This window comes from Puma concolor, chromosome B4 (assembly GCF_028749965.1).
Source record: "Puma concolor isolate L17-30 chromosome B4, mPumCon1.1.hap2, whole genome shotgun sequence".
Lineage (NCBI taxonomy): Eukaryota > Metazoa > Chordata > Mammalia > Carnivora > Felidae > Puma > Puma concolor.
This window is the reverse complement of record NC_141673.1, coordinates 106,905,811-106,926,293: the sequence shown is the minus strand read 5'-3', so window position 1 is coordinate 106,926,293 and position 20,483 is coordinate 106,905,811. Positions and strand designations below refer to the sequence as shown.

Below are 20,483 nucleotides of genomic sequence, written 5' to 3'. Positions count from 1 at the left end.
TAAAAGATCGGATTTGTAAAACAAAACCAAGACCTCATGCAGCCTCTGACAACCGTCTTTTGCCAGTCCCCTGAAAGGGGGAGCCCCTGGCCTCTGCTCTCAGCTGCCCTGCTGGAGAAAGGGAGGCTACAGTAAGTCATGTATCAGTCGCCCTCTCTGGTGCCCTTCTCTTCCCTGCATCTCACATCAGTCCTTTTTAAGTTCATTCTATCCACTTAGTAGAGGGCAAGGCCTAAACTCTGTATGCCTCTGAACGCCTATGGAGGCAGGGGTGAGGCTTTCTGTTGAGATAATGTGGAGCACAGGATTAGAAACTGGAAAGCTATGGTCAAACACAGGCCTATGCTTGGGTCACATATCTTGTTTTTGTTCCAATATGATGTAGCAAGTTAAAATATTTTGAAAAGTGGTATCAAACAGATAAGACATCATATTTGGGTCACTGGCAACTACTAGTTTAGAACTTAGCAAAGGTGAGTGCACAGCTGGAAAGAGCATGTACTTTCAGGTCTTGCATAGAAAACAAGTATTTCTAGACAACGATAAATTTAAATGTCCACAAATGATCAGTTTCAGTCTTTTCCTCTTTTCCAGGGATTGCTCTGATTTTGCCTGGTGGAGTTGCCTGTACCAACCCAGAACATTTGGTAATATGTAAAGTCAAGTCTTCCTGTTAAGGTGGAAGAGAAAGTAAGCTTGAGATCTTAACTGTGCAGCACTAGTGTGGGGGTATGTTGAGCATCCCCACAAATAAAACAAAACAGAAGTGGAATTCCTCTGCTTGCTGTTTGTTAACCCAGAAAACTGCACATTCTTTTCTTAAAAAAAGACTTCTGTTTTTATTATCTCATTGTGCTTAGACTATAATTGTGTAAAACACAAATGCCACATATCCTTGTAAGTTCACTTTTATTTGTGATGGTGGAAAATAGTGTCGGTTGCAAAGAAAAGAATGAGGTCTTCTGCAGCAGCAAAGAAACTTAAGGGGGGACAGTGTTAGGGATGTGAATGCAACCTGCTGGAAGAATTTAGTCAAGACACAGTGTTCACTTTCTGTCTCAAATGTTTGTTTTCACAAATCTGGTTGATACTGCACACTTAATTTTATAAATGGGGAGAGAGGCTTGACAAAGGTAAGGTTTTGCCACGGTGATATGAGGAGTACTTATCAGAACCGACTGCTGCAGACTTGACTGACCACCTCAGAGGGTGATAAGCATGCCGGTAGCTCTTTGATCTTTCCCTGAGGTATTGTAAAGGGCCACCCTAACCCCTGGCTTCAGAAAGGTGCTAAACCAGGGCCTGTTTTCATTGGGAGTAGGGAAAAAACAAAAACAAAAACAAACCCCACCAACTGCTGAAAGTTACTACTATTTAATATGTATTATTACGTTGTGCAAACTTAGATATGTCTTGTCGGCATCATATATAGAGTTATTTGAGAAGCTGGAAAACTAGTGCAAGTTGGTAAATGGGCTCTAGGGTACTGAAGTAGCTAGTAGTGTTAAATCTGTCCCCTGTTGTCCTCAGAGGAATTGAGCCGGTTTCCAGAACACTGCTTTGTCACAAATAGTGATGCGAAGTACGAATGCTGTAAATCTGTGCTGGTGTTAAGAGTTCGCACATGTTCAGCACACTACAATGCCTGTCACACAATCCTTATAAAGTAGAATCAAGTTGCAGGATCACCAGCTATTTCCTCTTCATTCAAAGGTAAAAAGGCTTGACTTACCAGATGTTTTAGTTACAAATCCCTCTTGTCCAGAAAGAGTACAAGGGTCTAATTTGTTAATATCAGGCACTCTGTTATGTTTATTGCTCCTCAGTTTATGTAATCCACACTCCAGAAGGACGGGCCCTCGCACACAGCTGTCTGTCAGTAATTACTACTCATATCATGGATTCGAGTCACTGGACCTGGTCTGTGGGAAAATCATTCTTTGAGACCAGATTAACTTGTTATAAATAGCAAGGGATAACTCAGCATGGCTTGCAAGTACTATTTTCCTCATCTGAAAAGAATATGAAAATATTTGCAAACGTCCATAATAATATTTCTCCTTAGGAAATCCTTACCCTAAACTGGCATTTTAATGCACACATTTGTGTGCTACCATTTGCTTTTTGAGAAATGGTCTCTAAATAGGGAGGAACCAAAAGAATTAGTCATAATATTCCTAGAATCTTTAGTAAAATCACTGAGGCTAAAAGTGGACAGATGGATGAAATAAGGGAGGAATTAACAACAGTTATGCCTCTCAAATTCTTAATGTTCTTAGATAGAAGGCAACTAATTTGCACCTTCCATTATACTTCAGTGTTTTAAACCTTAGCTTCATAGCTCAAAAGCTCACTACTGTGAACCAAAAAAACAACAACAAAAAAGAGGACCAGACCAGTAGGTGTGTCCAAAGGAAACAACATGGAAATGAAAAAATTAAAGTGATAATTTCTAGCTCTTCTAGTTCATTCCAAATGCACACAATTTTGAGAGTTTCAGGAATACTCTGTAAAAATGGTCTGACCAAATTCTCTGATGTAAGCTTTATCAGGCTCACAGCTTGCTGCTGCAGGAAGCAGACAAGGTCTCCTCATTCTGTGAATCTGGAATAGATGACTGGCTCTTCCAACCCTAGCTGACGTCTGTGCACTTTAGCCAGATGCCCTGCCATTGTACTCAGAGTCAACTGGCGACAATTAGAGCAGCATGGCCCAAAGGAAGACAGCTGCCCTATCTTCTTCCCACACATGAAGGTCTAAATTTCAGTGGACTCACAAGAGGAGCCGCAGAAATTCACTTGAGTAAGTACGACATAGGATTTAACAGCAAACAGCCTCATTACTGCTTAGTTTAGAAACAAAAATTGAGTCGGTAGAGCATGCAACTCTTGATCTTGGGGTTTTAAGTTCAAGCCCCACGTTGAGTATAGAGATTACTTAAAAATAAAATCTTTTTAAAAAATTGAAAAAAATGCATATATGCGAGTTAGGAGACAGAAGTCAAGCACTACATTTTACTGAAAGGCAGGGGTGGAAAATAAATGTTGACTTCTTCTACATTGCTCCTTGACCTTCCCCCTCCCCGCAAAAAACAAGAAACCTTTCCCACTCACCCAAGACTGATCCTCCCCACTGTGACGCAGCTATGAATCAGGTTTACACCAGTATCAGAGGTAGCTGGGAGTCCAACCTTGTATTTTTCTTTCCCGCTAGTCTACTAAGATGATTTTAAAATCCACTATAAGGCAGAAAAATAGAGCATAGTTACTACAGATGAATGGAAATTTGTTTTCCAATGTGGAAGATGGAAAGTAGAAAGAGGAAACGTATTTATCCACAAAGCCTGCAAGCCCTATGTTTTGTCAGCAGGCGGCAGCATTGTCTGCGAATTGGAGGTTATTTCCAGTGGGGCGCCCAAACCTTCCCCTCAGACAAACGCCCTCCAGTCACCACCCCCGCCCCATCTTCCCCCCAACCCAAAGAATTTCCCCAGGGTCTAAGAGCTGACAAAGGAGGGATTATCACCAAAAAGATGAAATTAAATTTTAAAACATCAGTGAAGCTCTTCAAAGGAGCCCAGGTGTACAGCACTTTGTTCTCTGAGCAAGGTAACAGATGTGACCTCAGAAAGGTTCCCTGATTTAGCTCACAGTGCTCTGCTTTTGGAGGCTGTGGGAATCAAACATCAATTTCTAATTTTTCTTAAAGACCATCTTGTACAAATCTGGTTAGATTGTCATATTTGGGAAGTTTGGGAGAACAAATGGGCTGAAATTTTAGTCATACGTGGAGAGAGGTTTTTTTTTTTAATTTTTTAAAATGTTTTTATTTTTATTTTTGAGACAGAGAGAGACAGAGCATGAGCAGGGGAGGGGCAGAGAGAGAGGGAGACACAGAATCCGAAGCAGGCTCCAGGCTCCGAGCTGTCAGCACAGACCCCGACGCAGGGCTCGAACTCACGGACTGTGAGATCATGACCTGAGCTGAAGTCGAACGCCCAACCGACTGAGAGAGGTGCCCCCGTGGAGAGAGTTTTAACAGCAAGAGTAGAAGTTCTGGCTTTTTTTTATGGCAAAAAAAAAAAAGTGCATATCATCTGTAATGAAAAATTCTAGAGAGCCTTTGAGGAAAAACAAAAGTATTTTTAAAATTTTAGGAGTGTCTATTTTTATTACAAAATGAGCATCTTTATTACAGATGAAGACGTTTTCATAAAATCTAAAGGAGTCTATGACATTGAAAATGTTTAAGAGCCTGATAAAGGTGTGAGGTTGCTCACATACCTAAATTCTTCCTATGGAAAACAGACATTAGGAAAAGGTAGGAGAAATTAAAACAAAAAGAAAAGAACTTCTGAGCCAAGTTGGCCAGATTCCATAAGCCACACAATAAGGGGCAGGCTGAGGGCTGGAGAGGCCTGAGGGCTCTTGCTGTCCAGGTGCTCCGTAGTCTGGCCTCAGGGAATCAAAGCGTGGATCTGAAGAGCAGTTGGTGCAAACATGGAATGAAAATGTGGAAGGTGGAAGGTGGATATCCCCCGTGGCTACTTCTACCAAGCTGCATTCACTGTGGAGGGCACAGCTTTATTAGCTAATACAGAGGATAGTTTGGGTTGGAGAATGAGAGAAAAGGAAAAACTTCTGGAACTCAGGGCCCAGCCACGAAGCAAATTAGCAATCCCGGCATCATCCATGAATGTTTTACAAAAGCAGAAAATCTCCCCAGACAGCTCTACGGACATTGTAGCTGAAATATGCCATTGTTAGTGACCATGCCAAGCACAGCCTGAGGGACAGCAACCCAAATAAAGAAGAGAGGTGGTAGCACGGCCGGGGAGCCTGCATCCCTCCACGTGAGGCTGAGGACAAGACAACACAGGGCAGGCTGAGGAGCCAGAATAACCCAAGAGCGATTGCAATGAAATTAAGTGAGGGAAAGCACAGACTATTTAAAGACTCGCAGTTTCTCAGGACGGTCGTTGGAAGGAACTAGCAGGGTTGCTCTTTGATTCACAGCCTCCAAGGAACAGCTCTCCTGGGCTAGCCACATCTTCAAGAAGACAGGCCCTCTTGCTTTGTGTGAATCCGACTTGAGACAAACATTCCGGCTACGAGGCCACCAGGCTGGCCTGAGGTGAGCCCGAGGCTGAGGACGTGCATGCAAGGTGACGGCCCTGTGCACCTGCCAGCATCCTGCTCCGACACAGGGGCCACCCCACCCCCCACAGCCGTCAGCGTCTGCGGTCAGGAGAGCGGTATGTTCTATCCCGCATCCTGGTTGTACAGGGAAAGCAAGCTAGGGCGACAGTGTACACGGGGAGAAACAGAAAACAGGCGTTTCCAGGGCCGCTGGCGAGTGACATCCCTCACACGGGCCCTGCAGGCAGCGGTTGGCTCCAGTGGCCTGAACGCTGCCTACCAGCTGCCTACCAGCTCCACACGGCTCAGCTTTGCATGCTCGGTTTCAGCAAAGAAGGTATTGCGACAACTCTAGTAACCCAAGAAGACAATTTCAGGTAACTCCGCAAGCCCTGACCCAAGAGGGCTGCCAGTCCACACAGCCAGACTACTTATTTGCACACAGGGCAGCCACTGCCGCTGCTCTCCTAACCTTCTGTCCCCTCTGTTGCTGCCCCACAGAAATAAAGGTGTCTACACACACATCCACGTCCTTAATTTAAAGTGATCCAGGGGCGTCTGGGTGGCTCAGTCGGTTAAGCGTCCGACTTCAGCTGAGGTCATGATCTTGCCCTCTGTGAGTTCGAGCCCCGCATCGGGCTCTGGGCTGACGGCTCAGAGCCTGGAGCTGCTTCCGATTCTGTGTCTCCCTCTCTCTCTGCCCCTTCCCTGTTCATGCTCTCTCTCTGTCTCAAAAATAAATAAACATTTAAAAAAAAAATTTAAAGTGATCCAGCACAGCCCCTTCCAGGCTCCTTGAGTTCTGGTTGCCCCATCTACAGAGAGTGTAAAGAGGGGCCCAGAGAGTGGTGTATGTGTGTGTGTTGTGGGGGGAGGGTTCCAGGTGACATAGAGGCACATAACCTACAATGAAGCACGTCTGGGGCCTCCCATATACCACTCAGCAGGTACCCTGCATTTTCTTGCAATCCTCCTTCATTTGGGTTGCCTCGCACTTGATGCCCTGGAGGTAAAGCCCCATGGACCATTCCCGAGCCTGGCAGCTCCCACTCCTGTGCCCACTCCTGCCTCTACACCTGCCAGGGAATTGCAGAGAAACCACAGCACTTGTGCGCAGGGCTGCAGACACCTTCCCACCCCTCCACCAGTGCCCAGAACAAGCCTGCTAATGCTAATCTACCCCCTCACTTGCAGCTCAACAGCTTTTCTCCTTTAAGCCCCTGATAATGGTTTTACTAAAATCCCCTTTTGATGGAAAAAAATCCCAGCTGGACATTTCAGGCCTCAGCACAATGTACAAGGCCGCGGGTCCCTTTCCCGACCTCACAAAGGCCTCTAATCAAGTGGAAAATGTGCTAGAGGCCAGAGGTTTGGGTCTGCAATTATTTTTTAAGGGATTACTAGAGAAGAATAGGGGGCAGCAAAGGACCCCCCCCCCCACTTTGTTTTCCATTTGGTCCTTCTCTTAGACATATTGAACCAGTACAGCCGTCCAGTTCCCCAAGCCCAAGAGCCCCACGCCTCCCTCCCCTGGTGGAAGGGTGTCATCTCTGAACGCCATCACTTCAAAAAGATTTAGAGGGTTTGGAAGCAATATGCAGGTCCTATTCTGACCCCATTTAAGCCCTTATTTATAAAACCACCATAGAACAGGATCTCGTGGGTGAGGAGAGCACTCATTCATTAACCTCTAACCCCCACTCTGTATGCAGAGGGGAGAGTTCACACCGTGTCCATACACTGCTAAGATTGGGAGCATTCACTAGGGCTTCCCAGGCTTTGGAGGGCAAGAGGTCATGTTCCCAATCTTGCCAGATATCCTTCTTCTTATTTATATACATTGACCCTTCCCCTCAACACAGAGCAAATATCCATGAAAGTCCTAATGCAAAACATAGATGAAAATATAAAACCCCAACCATTCTTATTAGCCTATTTAAAAAAGTACACTATGGAAGACAGTTTTCTTCTCTCTATATTTTCATGCTACATAAATGCTCATTAAGGGCTAACTGAGAAATGAACATTTCAGGTTGGTCCTAAATTCACATCATTCTATTTCAGCACAGAGAGACTGCTGCTCATCCTTCTAAACCTAGCTGGTGAGTGATGTATGCAAATACCCAGTAAAAAGGAAATGATCACAATTCCTAAACTCATTCTGGGATGATCAAGGATTAGGTTGGTCAGCTCTGAAAGTTAGAAGTCAGCATATGTTGCAAAATAAATACCAGGCTGAGTGATAATTTTCAGGTCCTTTCTTCAAAGTCCCTAAAATGTCTCTAGTCAAAAGCAAAAACCAAAAAATCCCAAACCAAACCAATAAACAAAAACCAAAAAACCAAAAAAAACAACTCCTGTCTGTTTTCATCAGTATAAATGCCTTATTGATATATTTTGCCTTATTGATTTTTCAGTTTTCCCTAAAACCCTAAGCAATAGAGAACCAGATGGATAAAAGCACAATTATTATATTTAATTTATTACAGTTAATACTAACACCATAGCAGTACATTATGTTGGCCTTCATACTTCTTCTGGTGGGTGTTGCAGGAGGAGGGGGCCATATAGTTTCCCTAAAGAAACTCCACCCTCTGGAGTCCTCTCACCAGATAATGACAGACAGGCTTGCTGAATCACTTCTGCTGGTTATCAAAATGTTGTGACAGCTTTCTCCAGGAGCGAATAATCTTCACCCTGCTTTACATGAGGATGAACTTGTTCAGCAAGGTGAAGTGATACATTCAAGGGCATCAGAGAGGACAGTGGACTATCTCTAAAGAAGAGTCTAAGTGGGCCTGGCTCCTTAAAGAAGGAGCAAATCATGAGGTAAGTCTGCCTTACAGGTAGAGTTGTTCAAAATCTTCCTCTCCCGGATATGCTTCCCGATTCATTACTCAGAATGCCTGTTTGCTTCTTTCCTGGCTTATCAGTATTATCTTAATACTCATCACTATTCTTATGCTTCTCCACCCTTCTAACATACTATATGGAACAAAGTATGGGTTGTTTCAGAAGTCACTCTTCCTACCAAAATCAGTTTGGGAAAGGGTAAAATAGCAATTTGAAAACAGTAATTTGTTAAAACAGTGATGACAATGCATCTCCGATTTTTCAGGGCGGTTGAATATTGGGATGTAAACATCTTTCAGACTCTTATTAGATCACAAAAGTATGTAAAAACCAACCTAAGACCATTCAGAAAAGAAGATGACCACAATTAGAACTAAGAAGTACAAAGTGTGGGCTTTCAAATTAACTAACAGAAAATTTTGTTCAAGGCCTCCTGAGAGAAGGAAATTATATCTTGAGGCTGAAATGTTATCGGTCCAGAGTTCACTGTGTCTAGCTGGCATACCTAAAATAGTTGGGAAGTGCCCTTGAATCTATGGAGAAAATATGAAGTATTCTTCAGATTGCACCAGGCAGGGTAGCCAACGGGGAGAAATGGAGCCTCGTTTCTCTACAGTGTTTTTCTCTAGATCCTTCTCTCATGCTCTTAATAACCAAGGTCTGTACCTAACTCCTGCTCAAATCACCTGTGCTGTATTGCTTCTTATTTCTGAAATTCTCCTTGTGCACTCATTTTCCATTATTATGGGCACACTTATCATCTGGTTCACCTAACTCCCTAAACCAGTGCTTCCATGCCTAACAATCTGGTTTCAGCAACCACAGACCCTGCTTGGGATTGCTGTGCACCTGACTCTGGTTCCCTGCTTCCCCTGCTCTGCCCCAGCACCTCCCAACAGCTATGGAACTTTCCAGAATCATCCAGATTGTTGGTGGCCAGATGAGTGACAACTGCCATGACTATATTTGATTGGCAATCTTGACACCACAGTTTATTATTTTTACTAAAATATGCCTACTTAAAATATGCCTGCTGTTCTTAAAAGTGATACATAAATCCTTATCTTAAAAAATCATCCAGAATAGAAAAATCTGGATGACAAGGTAAAATTGCCCTTCAGTCCCCATCTAATACCATCTCCCTGCCCCAAGATGCCCTAAGAGATGGAGTGGTCTGTGTCCTTTTGGACCAACTCCAGCTTTCAGAGTTGCCAACAGCAGTGAGGTGACAAAATGCCCCAAATTTGGATCTGATGCAGAATCTTATCCTTCATTTGTATAAGATCTTGAAATTAACCTTTTGTCAGAATACGTTAAGCCCCCAAAGGGTCTATGGTAATGAGGCAACATTAAGAATCTCTCTCCCTTGGTTTCCTGCTTAAGAATCTCTTAAAAAGTTCCTCTCTGGGAACTATTATGAGTTTATCTACATAGTGCTGACAGTCAAGTGGCAGGACTGATAAAGCTTGTGCTTGGCTTTATCAGTTTTAGAGCTAAAACTACTTTGAGAGCCCATAAAAATGCTAACAAATATTCCTTCTGCCCAACCTACAATAACGGCCCTTCGCAATCACAAGATCCTGTTGGCTTATTGGGATTAATTGCCAACTAATAGTTAAAATGCTAGAATTTATGAATGACTGTTCAAAAATACAAATTAGTGTGGATTCAGGCTATCTTTCACTTAGTAAATATTTATTTGGCAGCCACTATTGGCCAGAATCCTGCACCCAGGGCTTGGGATACAGAGTAACGTCTTACACTTACTTGTATGGAGGTCTGAGTGGGAGAGAAAGAAGTGGAGTTTCACTGGGAACTGCTCCCAACCCACAGCCTGATTTATCTGTGCCGCAGCCTGTAATCTGGATATGCCCATGGGAGTGTGCCTCATGTGTGTTTTAGGGGGAAAAAAAAGAAAGTTGGGGGTTGCTGCTTTACAGAGTTCTCTGCGCAGGAGGAACCAGCCAGTGACAGATAAGGAGGCAGAACTGAGGTTTGTAGACATACAACACTAAATTCTTTCCAGCTTCCCCAGAGAGTGACAGCCTAGTCCGACTCCACACCGGAACTACTCTCTTCCTCATCTCTCCTGACCTCCTGGTCTCTCCTCCACCTCCTGGAGGCTGCCCTCCATGTCAGCTTCAACTTGATTTCAATGGGACAAAAATATTGACTGAGGGGCTAAATGAGCCACAGTGGCCTACAAGACCCCCTCCCCCCAGTCTCTGGAACGGCCACTCTGCCTTTCACTCAGGTCAGCTTAGCCTGCCTGGCCTTTATTAGCACAGCACAAGCTAAAACGTCTCCAAGGGAGGCCGAGCCAAACCAGGTCCTTGATTTAAATGACTGTTTTAATTATTCCCTGCTTTATCTCCAGTAATTTTATTTTATTTTTTTTTAATTTTTTTTTTTTTAACGTTCATTTATTTTTGAGACAGAGAGAGACAGAGCATGAACAGGGGAGGGGCAGAGAGAGAGGGAGACACAGAATCTGAAACAGGGTCCAGGCTCTGAGCTGTCAGCACAGAGCCAGACACGGGACTCGAACTCACGGACCGTGAGATCATGACCTGAGCCGAAGTCGGATGCTTAACCGACCAAGCCACCCAGGCGCCCCCTCCAGTAATTTTATTAGAGAAAGGGTTTGTGAGAAGAAAAGAGACATTTAAGGTTTCCTCTTGCTGTTCAAAGCTAGTTAAATGTAAACAGAAAAAACCTGTTGGTCTGTGTTGAGGCACTGTGTACACTTTGTCATGTGCATCTCAGTGTGGACACAAACACACATGCCCGCAGGCTTCACAAGCAAGGGGAAGTTTCCCTGAGTTGCCTTCTTAGGACGGGACCTTCTCCACTGAAGACCCTGTGAAGGGAGGAAGTTCAGAGTTTGTGCCCAACCTGCAAACCACCTTGTTTATTTGTTATTATTTTTTATTAAAAGAATTTTTTTAAGTAATCTAACCCAACCTGGGGCTCGAACTCACAACCCCAAGATCAAGGCTTGCTTGGTCTACCTACCGACTGAGCCAGCCAGGTTCATACCACTTTGTAATAATTCCCCAGGACCCAAGTACAGACAATTCCCCAAAGACACGCCCACAGAGATGGTAACCCTCTGTGCGCTTCCTCCAGTGCACATGTGAAAACTGACCACACACTCTCCACTCACTGTTTTCCTCCCGACCAACCACCAGGTGCCTCCATAAGCTCCCACGACTGTCAGCTCTAGATGCTGACACAGCGTGGACAGGAGCCAAAAGCAACTCCAGGGGCAAGGATCACAGTGTGCCAGGCAGTGGGGGTGGCGAGGTGCGTGGGGTGTGATTCGGATCGCAGAGCCCTCCACGAGCTTCAGATATGGGCTTTTGATACTCTGGTTACTCTTCAGATCGTATAAATCTTTCGCCTTTTACTAAATATTTCCGTGGACAGATATGGGCTTTTGGATGGGGGTAGAAGCGGTGAGCACAGTATTCTCACTGACCAATGAGGAGGATGGCTTTTTTCCTGAGTGGCAGTGTTAGTATTTACTCAAAGTGCCATTATCCCAGCCACGCACGAAGTTCTATGCTTATGGCTGGAAGATTCAGGGCCAGAGATAGGTAGGCAGGAAGGTAGGTAGGTAGGTAGGTAGATAAATACATAAAAATACTTTCCTTTTGTTCAACTCTTAATCAGCATCCCCTGAGAAACTGAAGTACTTTTATCTCAAAGTGGAATAAAGGGACCCCAGTGAGCAAAGGATAAAGCTGTGGGGAATCTTTATTTTTATTTTAATAGAAGTTTTTTCTCCCTTGGGGTTTTGCTTAGCTGTCCATATATGTCCACAGAAAATATTATTCTTAGAGTCCAGAGTCTGTTCATGTTTGTTTGTACAGATTTTTAAGGGCAAATAAAGGCAAGTGGAGATACTTTTGATACTGTTGTGCTTAGATGATGTCCTTAGATCTTTCCCATCTAGTTCAGGAGCAATTTGTTGGTCATTGCTGGCAAAAAAGTACCTTTGAAATACACTGTTAAGCTCGTCAAACATGACTTATAAAGAAGACCCCTGCCTTTTTCAATGAACTCCTACCAAAACTTTTCTGACAGGAATAATCATGCTCACATTAGACTAAAACAGTCATCAGAACACCAGGAGCTGTGACCAGATTATGTCTGAAGTAAGGTAGGATCCTTCTGGCCGTGTCACCAAGGTTTTCTGCCCACATCCGACCACTAAACCATGCCCGTGGCAGGACCACAAAGTGTCGTGTGACATAAGCATCACTGATGCTCTAGGCCGTAGGAGGCCCTGAGTTTTAGATGCCTCAGAAGAGGGTTCTAAAGGCTCCTCTGGATGACTAGCTGGCCCTCAGCTCCCAGCAGATTCCTGCCTGCCTCCCAAGGCACCTCTCCCCTCCCCCCTTCTCATTCATCCCACTGCTTCTCCAGGTGTAGTCTTGTGTTGACTTGTGGAAGAACCACCTGGGTGCTTGGTGCTTGCCCAAAATGCATTCTGCAGGGGGAGGGGTTCACAACCTCTCTACTCTATCCCAGAGATTTCTTCCTAAAACTGTAATCTGATCATATGGCTATCCTGCTAGAAACCTCCACTAACTTCCTGTTACGTTAAGAGTCAAGTCCCAACTCCTCGCTATCAGCTGCCATAAGCCTGCAGGGGTCCCAGTTACTCCTCAAGCTGCATTGCCTGCAAGTCTTCATCCTTCCAAATTCCAGCCTCTTCTGCTGGTCACATGCAACCTTTTCACGCTTTTGTGGCCTTGTGTATTTTGTAGCCCCAGGCCTAGAATGTTCTTCCCTCCCAGCTTGAAGAACTTGTCCTTAGTCCTCAAGGCCTGGCTCAAATGAACTTTGTAGAACCTTCCATTACTTTCTGCTATGCATCCTTACAACACCTTGTATGAGGCTCTGGTCTTAGTGCTTCTGGCCTGTCTGGTAGTGTCCTCTCTGCATCACTCCCTCTCCCTAGAAGGATCTCCTAGTCATGGTGGTTCAGGAGACATTCAGCTGACAGGCATGCAAATATGTGTTGAGTTTCTACTAGGTGCTCTGTGAGAGGGGCTGAGGATATAGCAGTGAACCAACCTTAGCACCAGGGTCAAAAGCCTATAGCCTTGTGGAGAAAGGAAACAATTAGTAAGTAATTACCAAAATGGGGAGTGAATGTTTTTTTTAAAAACATTTTATTTTTTATTTTAAAGAGAGAGACAGAGAGAGAGCATAAGCAGGGGAGAGGGGCAGAGGGAGAGAGAAAGAGAATCTCAAGTAGGCTCTACTCTCAGCATTGAGCCTCATGTGAGGCTCGATCTCACAACTGTGGGATCATGACTTGAGCCAAAATCAAGAGCAGGACACTCAACCGATGGAACCACCCAGGCGTCCCAGGATGAATGTTTTGACAGGAGAAGTACCTTGTATAGGTTGGGGGTGAGAGACTCAAATCAAAAGGCCCTAACCTGACCTAGGAATCAGAGAATGCCTCGCAAACAATGCCAGGACTTACCTTTGCTTTGCTTTTCTAACTGTTGCTTACACATTGAGACAAGAGTCAGACAGCCTACTGAGCCACCCAGGCACCCTGAGTTTTAAAAGTCACGTTATTTGCATTAAAATGTTTGCAAAGGTGCAGGAGGAAACTTTGGGATGAAACAAAGTTCTGTATGTTGATTGTGGTGGTGATTTCATGGGGCATACACCTGTCAACACTCACCATATTGTATACTTTAAATGAGTGCACTTTGTTGTACATTAATTAGATCTCAGTAAAGTTGTTATAAATAATGTTCCCTCCAGGGGTGCCTGGGTGGCTCAGTCAGTTAGGCATCCAACTTTGGCTCAGGTCATGATCTCGCGGTTTGTGGGTTTGAGCCCTGAATCGGGCTCTGCACTGTGGATCCTCTGGCTCCCTCTCTCTCTCTGCCTCTCCCCCACTCATGCTCTTTCTCTCTCCCAAGAATAAATAAACATTAAAAAAAATGTTTCCTCCATCAAAACCATTGCATGCATTGTCATACCACCACCTACACTGCTCCATCCCTGCCTACCTGCCTGTAAATCTTCCTTTCCTCTTTGCTACCTCCATGAAGCCTTTCCTGACTCCTCCAGGCAAACTTGGCTGTCATTTCTCTTGTTCCCTACAGTTTGGATCATCCCTCCCCATCCTTGATGGTGAGGTCTCTGAAACCCCCTTGGTAAAAGCATTTCCAGTCATGGAGCTTAAGACTTCATAGAACCACCAGGCTCAGGGCGGTGAGGTCTCATGGGACCAAAGCGCAGGAACTGTCTTCACCCTAGTGGCCCCTATACTCAGGGAAGTGCCTGCTATGTTGCAGGTGTTCAGTAAATATCTGAGGAACAAGTGGAGTAGAAGACACATACTTTGCACACTAGGTTCAAATGATTTTGACTTGAAGGAGGCAGATGAAGCCTTTAGTAATGACTACAAACTTGCACTAACCTAAATAGTGAGATATCTATTAAAAGCCCAGATTTATTAATAAGTCACTCTTTGATAACTGCTGTGTCCCTATCCCAAGGTAACCACTTCAAAGTCAAAGCAACAACATAAGATGATTAGAATGTTTCAAGGATTTTTTTTTAAGTTTATTCATTTATTTTGAGAGAGAGAGAGAGAAAGGGAGAGAGGGAGTGCATAAGCAGGGGAGGGGCAGAAAGAGAGGGAGAGAGAGAAGCCCAAGCAGGCTCTGTTCTGTCAGTGAGGAGCCCTATGCGGGGCTTGAACTCATGAACCATGAGATCATGACCTGAGCCGAAATCAAGAGTCAGATGCTTAACCGACTGAGCCACCCAGGCACCCCAAGCATCTGACTCTTGATTTCGGCTCAGGCCATGATCCCAGGGTTGTGGGTTTGAGCTGGGCCTGCACTGGGCTCTTTGCTGGATATGGGGCCTGCTTAAGATCTTCTCTCTTCCTCTCCCTCTGCCCCTCTCCCCTGCTCATGCTCTGGCTTACTCGCTCTCTCAAAAAAGGCAAGAAAAAAAAAGCAAGTGTTTCACGACTACGGCTATACAAAACATGCTTTGGGAGATATACACAAGTATATCTAAAATCTAAGATATACACAAGATTCAAAAACTGTGATTGAAGGACTGTCCAGTCAAACGGTCATGGCAATGACTGATCATTAGTAACAAATGCCACACGGTACGAGGACTGTTGACAATAATGTCATATTTAATGTGCCACTGTCTTGCAGGGATCTCTCACTCGATTCAGCAGACAGGGGCAGAGGAGCTGAGCTGTGACAAGGCTGGCGTCTCTCCTTGCCCCTGGCGCCACGACTCCCCCCAGCATTACCACAATCACTCGGGAGACCACTGAAGGGGTAAACATCAAGAAAGACAGAGGAGAATTAATACCATTTGGTCTCCATGATCCTATCGTCAAAGATTTATTGAATATTTAGTGTATGCTCAGACTAAAATAAGTGAAATTGTTAAGAAACTTGGGTTCTATTCTGCTTTGCTCACTTAGTCCTTGGCTTAGCTTGACTGGCCTTCCCTTGCCTCATTTTTTTTCACTTGTAAAACCACACAAAGTACAATACATAATCCTTGCCATTAGATCCAGGAAAGACTGTAGGGAATCACAAAGAGTGAAATACAGAACAATTCAGCAAATACACATTGCAGGTGTAGAGCACGCAGCTGGTGCCCACCCAGACCCCTCCCCTCCACACTTCAGGACACAGAAGCCCACCTTTTAACTGCCAGATACCACATTTCTTAGCAAAGCTCTCTTTGCCCATACTGGTAGGAATTAGGCACGGGGAATTAAGGGCTCCCTGGGATGGCCCTCGGCCACTAACAGGAGTCCCTGGGCCGTGTGTTCCATTCTGGCTACGTTCTCCAGAGGATTTAACCTCAAAGGCCCCCAGCAGTAACCAGCTTAGCAGCTCACCTGCTCCTGGCCGCCCTCCTTCCCCCGCTTACTCTTCCACTCCCTGACCAGTGGCTCCCTCACCACACAGACGATCTGCACAAACCACCACTACGTTTCCTCAACTTAGAAAGAGAAGAAAAATAAAACGGAGAGAAATGCTAAGGCAAGACAAAGAGATGGGATGAGCTCAGGCTATCGCATTCTTTGACTTACACACAGTCTCCATAAATACATATACATTTGCACATAAGGGTAATACTGATTATATTAGCAAGTATAGAGGTAAAGATGCATCCTTTTCTGTTCTGTAGTTCTTTACACCTCATCCTCATGAAGATGCTTTTAAGATTATTATGATTACATTATAAAAGGTAATTCTAGGTTATTCTTTTTTTTAATTTTTTTAAAGTTTATTTATTTATTTTGAGAGAGAGACAGCACTAGTGGGGAGGGGCAGAAAGAGAGGGAGACAGAGAATCCCAAGCAAGCTCTGCACCACCAGTGCAGAACCTGACACGGGACTCGAGCCCATGAAACTGCGAGACCATGACCTGAGCCAAAACCAAGAATAGGACGCTCAACCAACTGAGCCACCCAAGCACCCCTATTCTAGGTTATTCTTTTTTTTTTTTTTTTTAATTTTTTTTTCAACGTTTATTTATTTTTGGGACAGAGAGAGACAGAGAGTGAACGGGGGAGGGGCAGAGAGAGAGGGAGACACAGAATCGGAAACAGGCTCCAGGCTCTGAGCCATCAACCCAGAGCCTGATGCGGGGCTCGAACTCACGGACCGCGAGATCGTGACCTGGCTGAAGTCGGACGCTCAACCGACTGCGCCACCCAGGCGCCCCTATTCTAGGTTATTCTTAGTGTTTCAGGACTACACTTTGTACTGCCCAGCCCAAAATGACCTCAAAGAAGCACACTTTAATTATATATATATGTATATGTTTATATATGTACATATGTATATGTGTATATGTATATATGCACATATATACATAAAATTATGATACATACAATGATGACATATATTTCTGAGAGAGAAAACTGAGATTACACAGTGACAGCTGACACACAAGGAATTCACAACCCCCACCCCCACCCCCAACAGCATCTGGATGGTCTGCCTAGCAATTCCCCATGGAGTATAAGAATGTCTCCATTTTTCTATCCCTGTTCCTTCCCTGAAAACACTTTCAGTCATGTGACAAATCATTATCATTCATTAATAATGTTTCCTGAGTGTCTATATGTGAAAGAAATTCACCATATATTTCACAGTTGCAATGGTCTTCCCCATGGAGCTTTCGTTTTAATGGAAACTACAGAATACGTACGTCTTCCTTTCACGGATTCTGTTTGGGTTTGTTGTTTCTTGTTTTTCTCTCTTCTCTCTCTCTGGTCCAGAGGAATAATTTCCCGGTTTACAATCTAAATTGGATCATTTCACTTCCATGAGTCAGGGAATACTTCATGAAAGAATAAACATTTAAGAGGACTGGGGACAAGGGGTGGAAGGAAGTGGAGTAGAGGCAAACGAGGCAGCTGAGCAGTGATGGCTGCACGTTCTCAGTACAGAAGAAGGTTCCTGGTGGCAGGTCATTATAAGCAGGGATCAAGGAAGAATCACTGGGGACAGAATATGCATACACCAAGGGGAGGCCAGGCTGATAACAAGAAAGAATGGTCCCATTGTCACATCTCACATTGCCTTCTCTCAAATTACCTTGTCAATTTGATGGGACCAAATTCTCCTGGTCCCCATCTCAGAGCCAAAGAGACTGATTTACATACTACACAGCTTAGGAAGTCCGGAGAGGTGGAATCTCAAGTTCTCTTCCAAGTTCTGCTTTAGTCGAGCCAGGATGGCCAAGGTGTTGGAGAACATTGTCTCTTATGATTGTTCTAGAAACTGCTGCCTATGCCCAGTATAAGGACACTGATGAGAATCCTCTCCCTGCTGCCCAAAAGGACCTCCTGGCTTGGACTCTAGTATAAGGACCCCAAGGTATGAGTTTGAATACATGGTGAACGTGGCTGACTTGTGCTTTTGGTATAGAGACCCTTCCCCAAAACATGAAAGTAGGGACACCTGGGTGGCTCAGTCGGTTAAGTGTCTGACTCTTGATTTTGGCTCAGGTCATGATCTCACTCTTTGTTGAGGTGGAGCCCTACATTGGGCTCTGACAGCACCGAGCCTGCTTGGGATTCTCTCACGCACTCTCTGCCCCTCCCCTCCTTGTTCTCTCTCTCTCTCTCAAAATAAATACATAAATAAACTTTAAAAAAAAAAACATGAGAGGGGCACCTGGGTGGCTCAGTTGGTTAAGCGTCCAGCTTTGGCTCAGGTCACGATCTCACGGCTTGTGAGTTTGAACCCTGCATGGGGCTCCGTGCTGACAGCTCAGAGCCTGGATCCTGCTTCAGATTCTGTCTCCCTCTCTCTCTGCCCTTCCCCCACTTGACTCTGTCTCTCTGTCTCTCTCAAATATAAATAAACATTAAAAGATATTAAAAAAAAAATGAGAGTACTATCCAGTGGTGTAGACAATTTGATGGGTAGATCTATTTATAGTGCATCACAAAGAGAGAGATGGTGATTATCTACTCTAGTGGCTTTAAACTTTTTTCCCCTAAGAAATAGAACTCTGCTTTTCCACCAAAAATTGTATGTTGAAGCAAAAGAAATAAAAGCAGGGGTGCCTGGGTGGCTCAGTTGGACACTTAAATGTCCAACTTTAGCTCAGGTCATGAGCTCACAGTTCATGGGTTTGAGCCTCACGTTAAGCTCTCTGCTGTCAGTGTAAAGCTGGCTTTGGATTCTTTGTCCCCCTCTCTCTCTGCCTCTCCCCTGCTCATGCTCTCTCTCTCAAAAATAAATAAACATTAAAAAAAGAAAGAACGAAAAGCATTTATGCAGTTGAACCTTGGAGAGGGAAAGGATCTCCATACGAGTTCCTTAGTAAGAACTCTCAAAAACCACTTGTGCAGCCCGGTCCATCTACATTATAGGTGACTAAATGGGAACACAGAGAAGTCAGGTAGACTACCCAGCATTGCAGAGCTAGGGACCAATCTACTTTCTGGGTGCTTCATCTCTTGCTCTTTCTACTATAGCATCCTGTCTCGGAGAATCCATTCTGAGCCTACAAATCTACATGCGGCAATACTGAGCCACAAAAATTACTGACTTGATGCTTTCATTACTCACTCCTGTTCATATCCTGAGAATGAGAAGCTTGGGGTTCTCTGTACCACATTAACTTCAGTGGTTAATTCTGAATTCCCTTGTGGTGGAAGTAATATAGGTCAGATTCCATTTAACACATATCACTACAATAAAAAAAAATTAGAATCCAGCTCATGGTCTACAAACTCCAGTAAGATTTAATGAGCAAGAGCTTAGTACTGTTCTACAAAGAAATGGGGATAGTGTTTTGGATTTTACTGTAAAAAGACTTTGCCTATAGTGTAAATATTGGCCTTGTGGTGGTAGATCTGATAACTCAGATAGCAGATGGCTTCCAAGTCCCTCACCATAAAAGGGCCATGTATTCCACAACCCAACACTGAAACACCACTCCCTGGGATCCCTGACTTCATTCAGCTTCTCCAGGTAGTCAGACATGATATGCAATTTGCTATCCTGGCACAGAGGAGAGGAAAGGAACCGTCAGCACTCCCAAGGCCCACCCATGGCCTCAGTGGGACCCCTCCAGGAGTGCGCTCTTGATCCCAGCTTCGTCAGTAAGGAGCCTTAGGTTATTTATAAGACCAGAGTCCTTAAAGTAATTATGTTCAAGTCCATTAAAATGAAAAGAGGAGGGGCGCCTGGGTGGCTCAGTCGGTTAAGCATCTGACTTCGGCTCAGGTCATGATCTCACGGTCCGTGAGTTCGAGCCCCACATCAGGCTCTGTGCTGACAGCTCAGAGCCTGGAGCCTGCTTCGGATTCTGTGTCTCCTTCTCTCTCCGACCCTCCCCCATTCATGCTCTGTCTCTCTCTGTCTCAAAAATAAATAATAAAAACATTAAAAAAAATTTTTAATGAAAAATAAGTAGGAATTTGAATGAAATTAAGTGAAAAATTTAAATGAAAAATAAGTAGGAATTTGAAAGAAATGTATGTACATATTTCAAAAATTCAGGGACAGAGGGGAAGTGGGCCTAGAAGTAGGAGGAGGTAGGGTATCAGAGTGGGAGGCTGGCCCCTCTGGGAAAGAACCTGCAAATGGGCTTCCCGCTTACTCATTCCCACACCTCTGAGGTTGGGTGGGGGAGGGAAGATGTTGCAGCCTCAGAAAGGATGGTCACGGAAGTAACAAAGAGGAGGCCACAAGGAACGAGGAAACTGTCGACATGGAGAATAGACTCAAGGCCAAGATCCAAGTAAAACATCAAATTGGAAAGAAAGAAAAAAACAGAAACATTTCAGATGACAGAGCTGAAACTGTCTCTGGGATGTGGCTACTTAGGTTTCCCTCTCATGCCTGACAGCTAGGATCAGAGTGCTGCCATTTCTAGCACTGAGTCCTTGACATGTGATGCCTCTGGTACAGATGGAACCCACTCACCACGCAAGTGATC

The 20,483-nt window shown here is 44.5% G+C and overlaps 1 protein-coding gene and 1 pseudogene across 1 annotated transcript in view; one reads left to right on the top strand and one right to left on the bottom strand.

The window, feature by feature from the left end:
* The window catches only part of WNT5B (Wnt family member 5B), a 109,665-nt gene that overhangs the window by 58,551 nt on the left and 30,631 nt on the right, over positions 1-20,483 (bottom strand). The window lies entirely within an intron of this gene.
* LOC112868070 (U5 spliceosomal RNA) lies at positions 11,369-11,420 on the top strand (annotated as a pseudogene).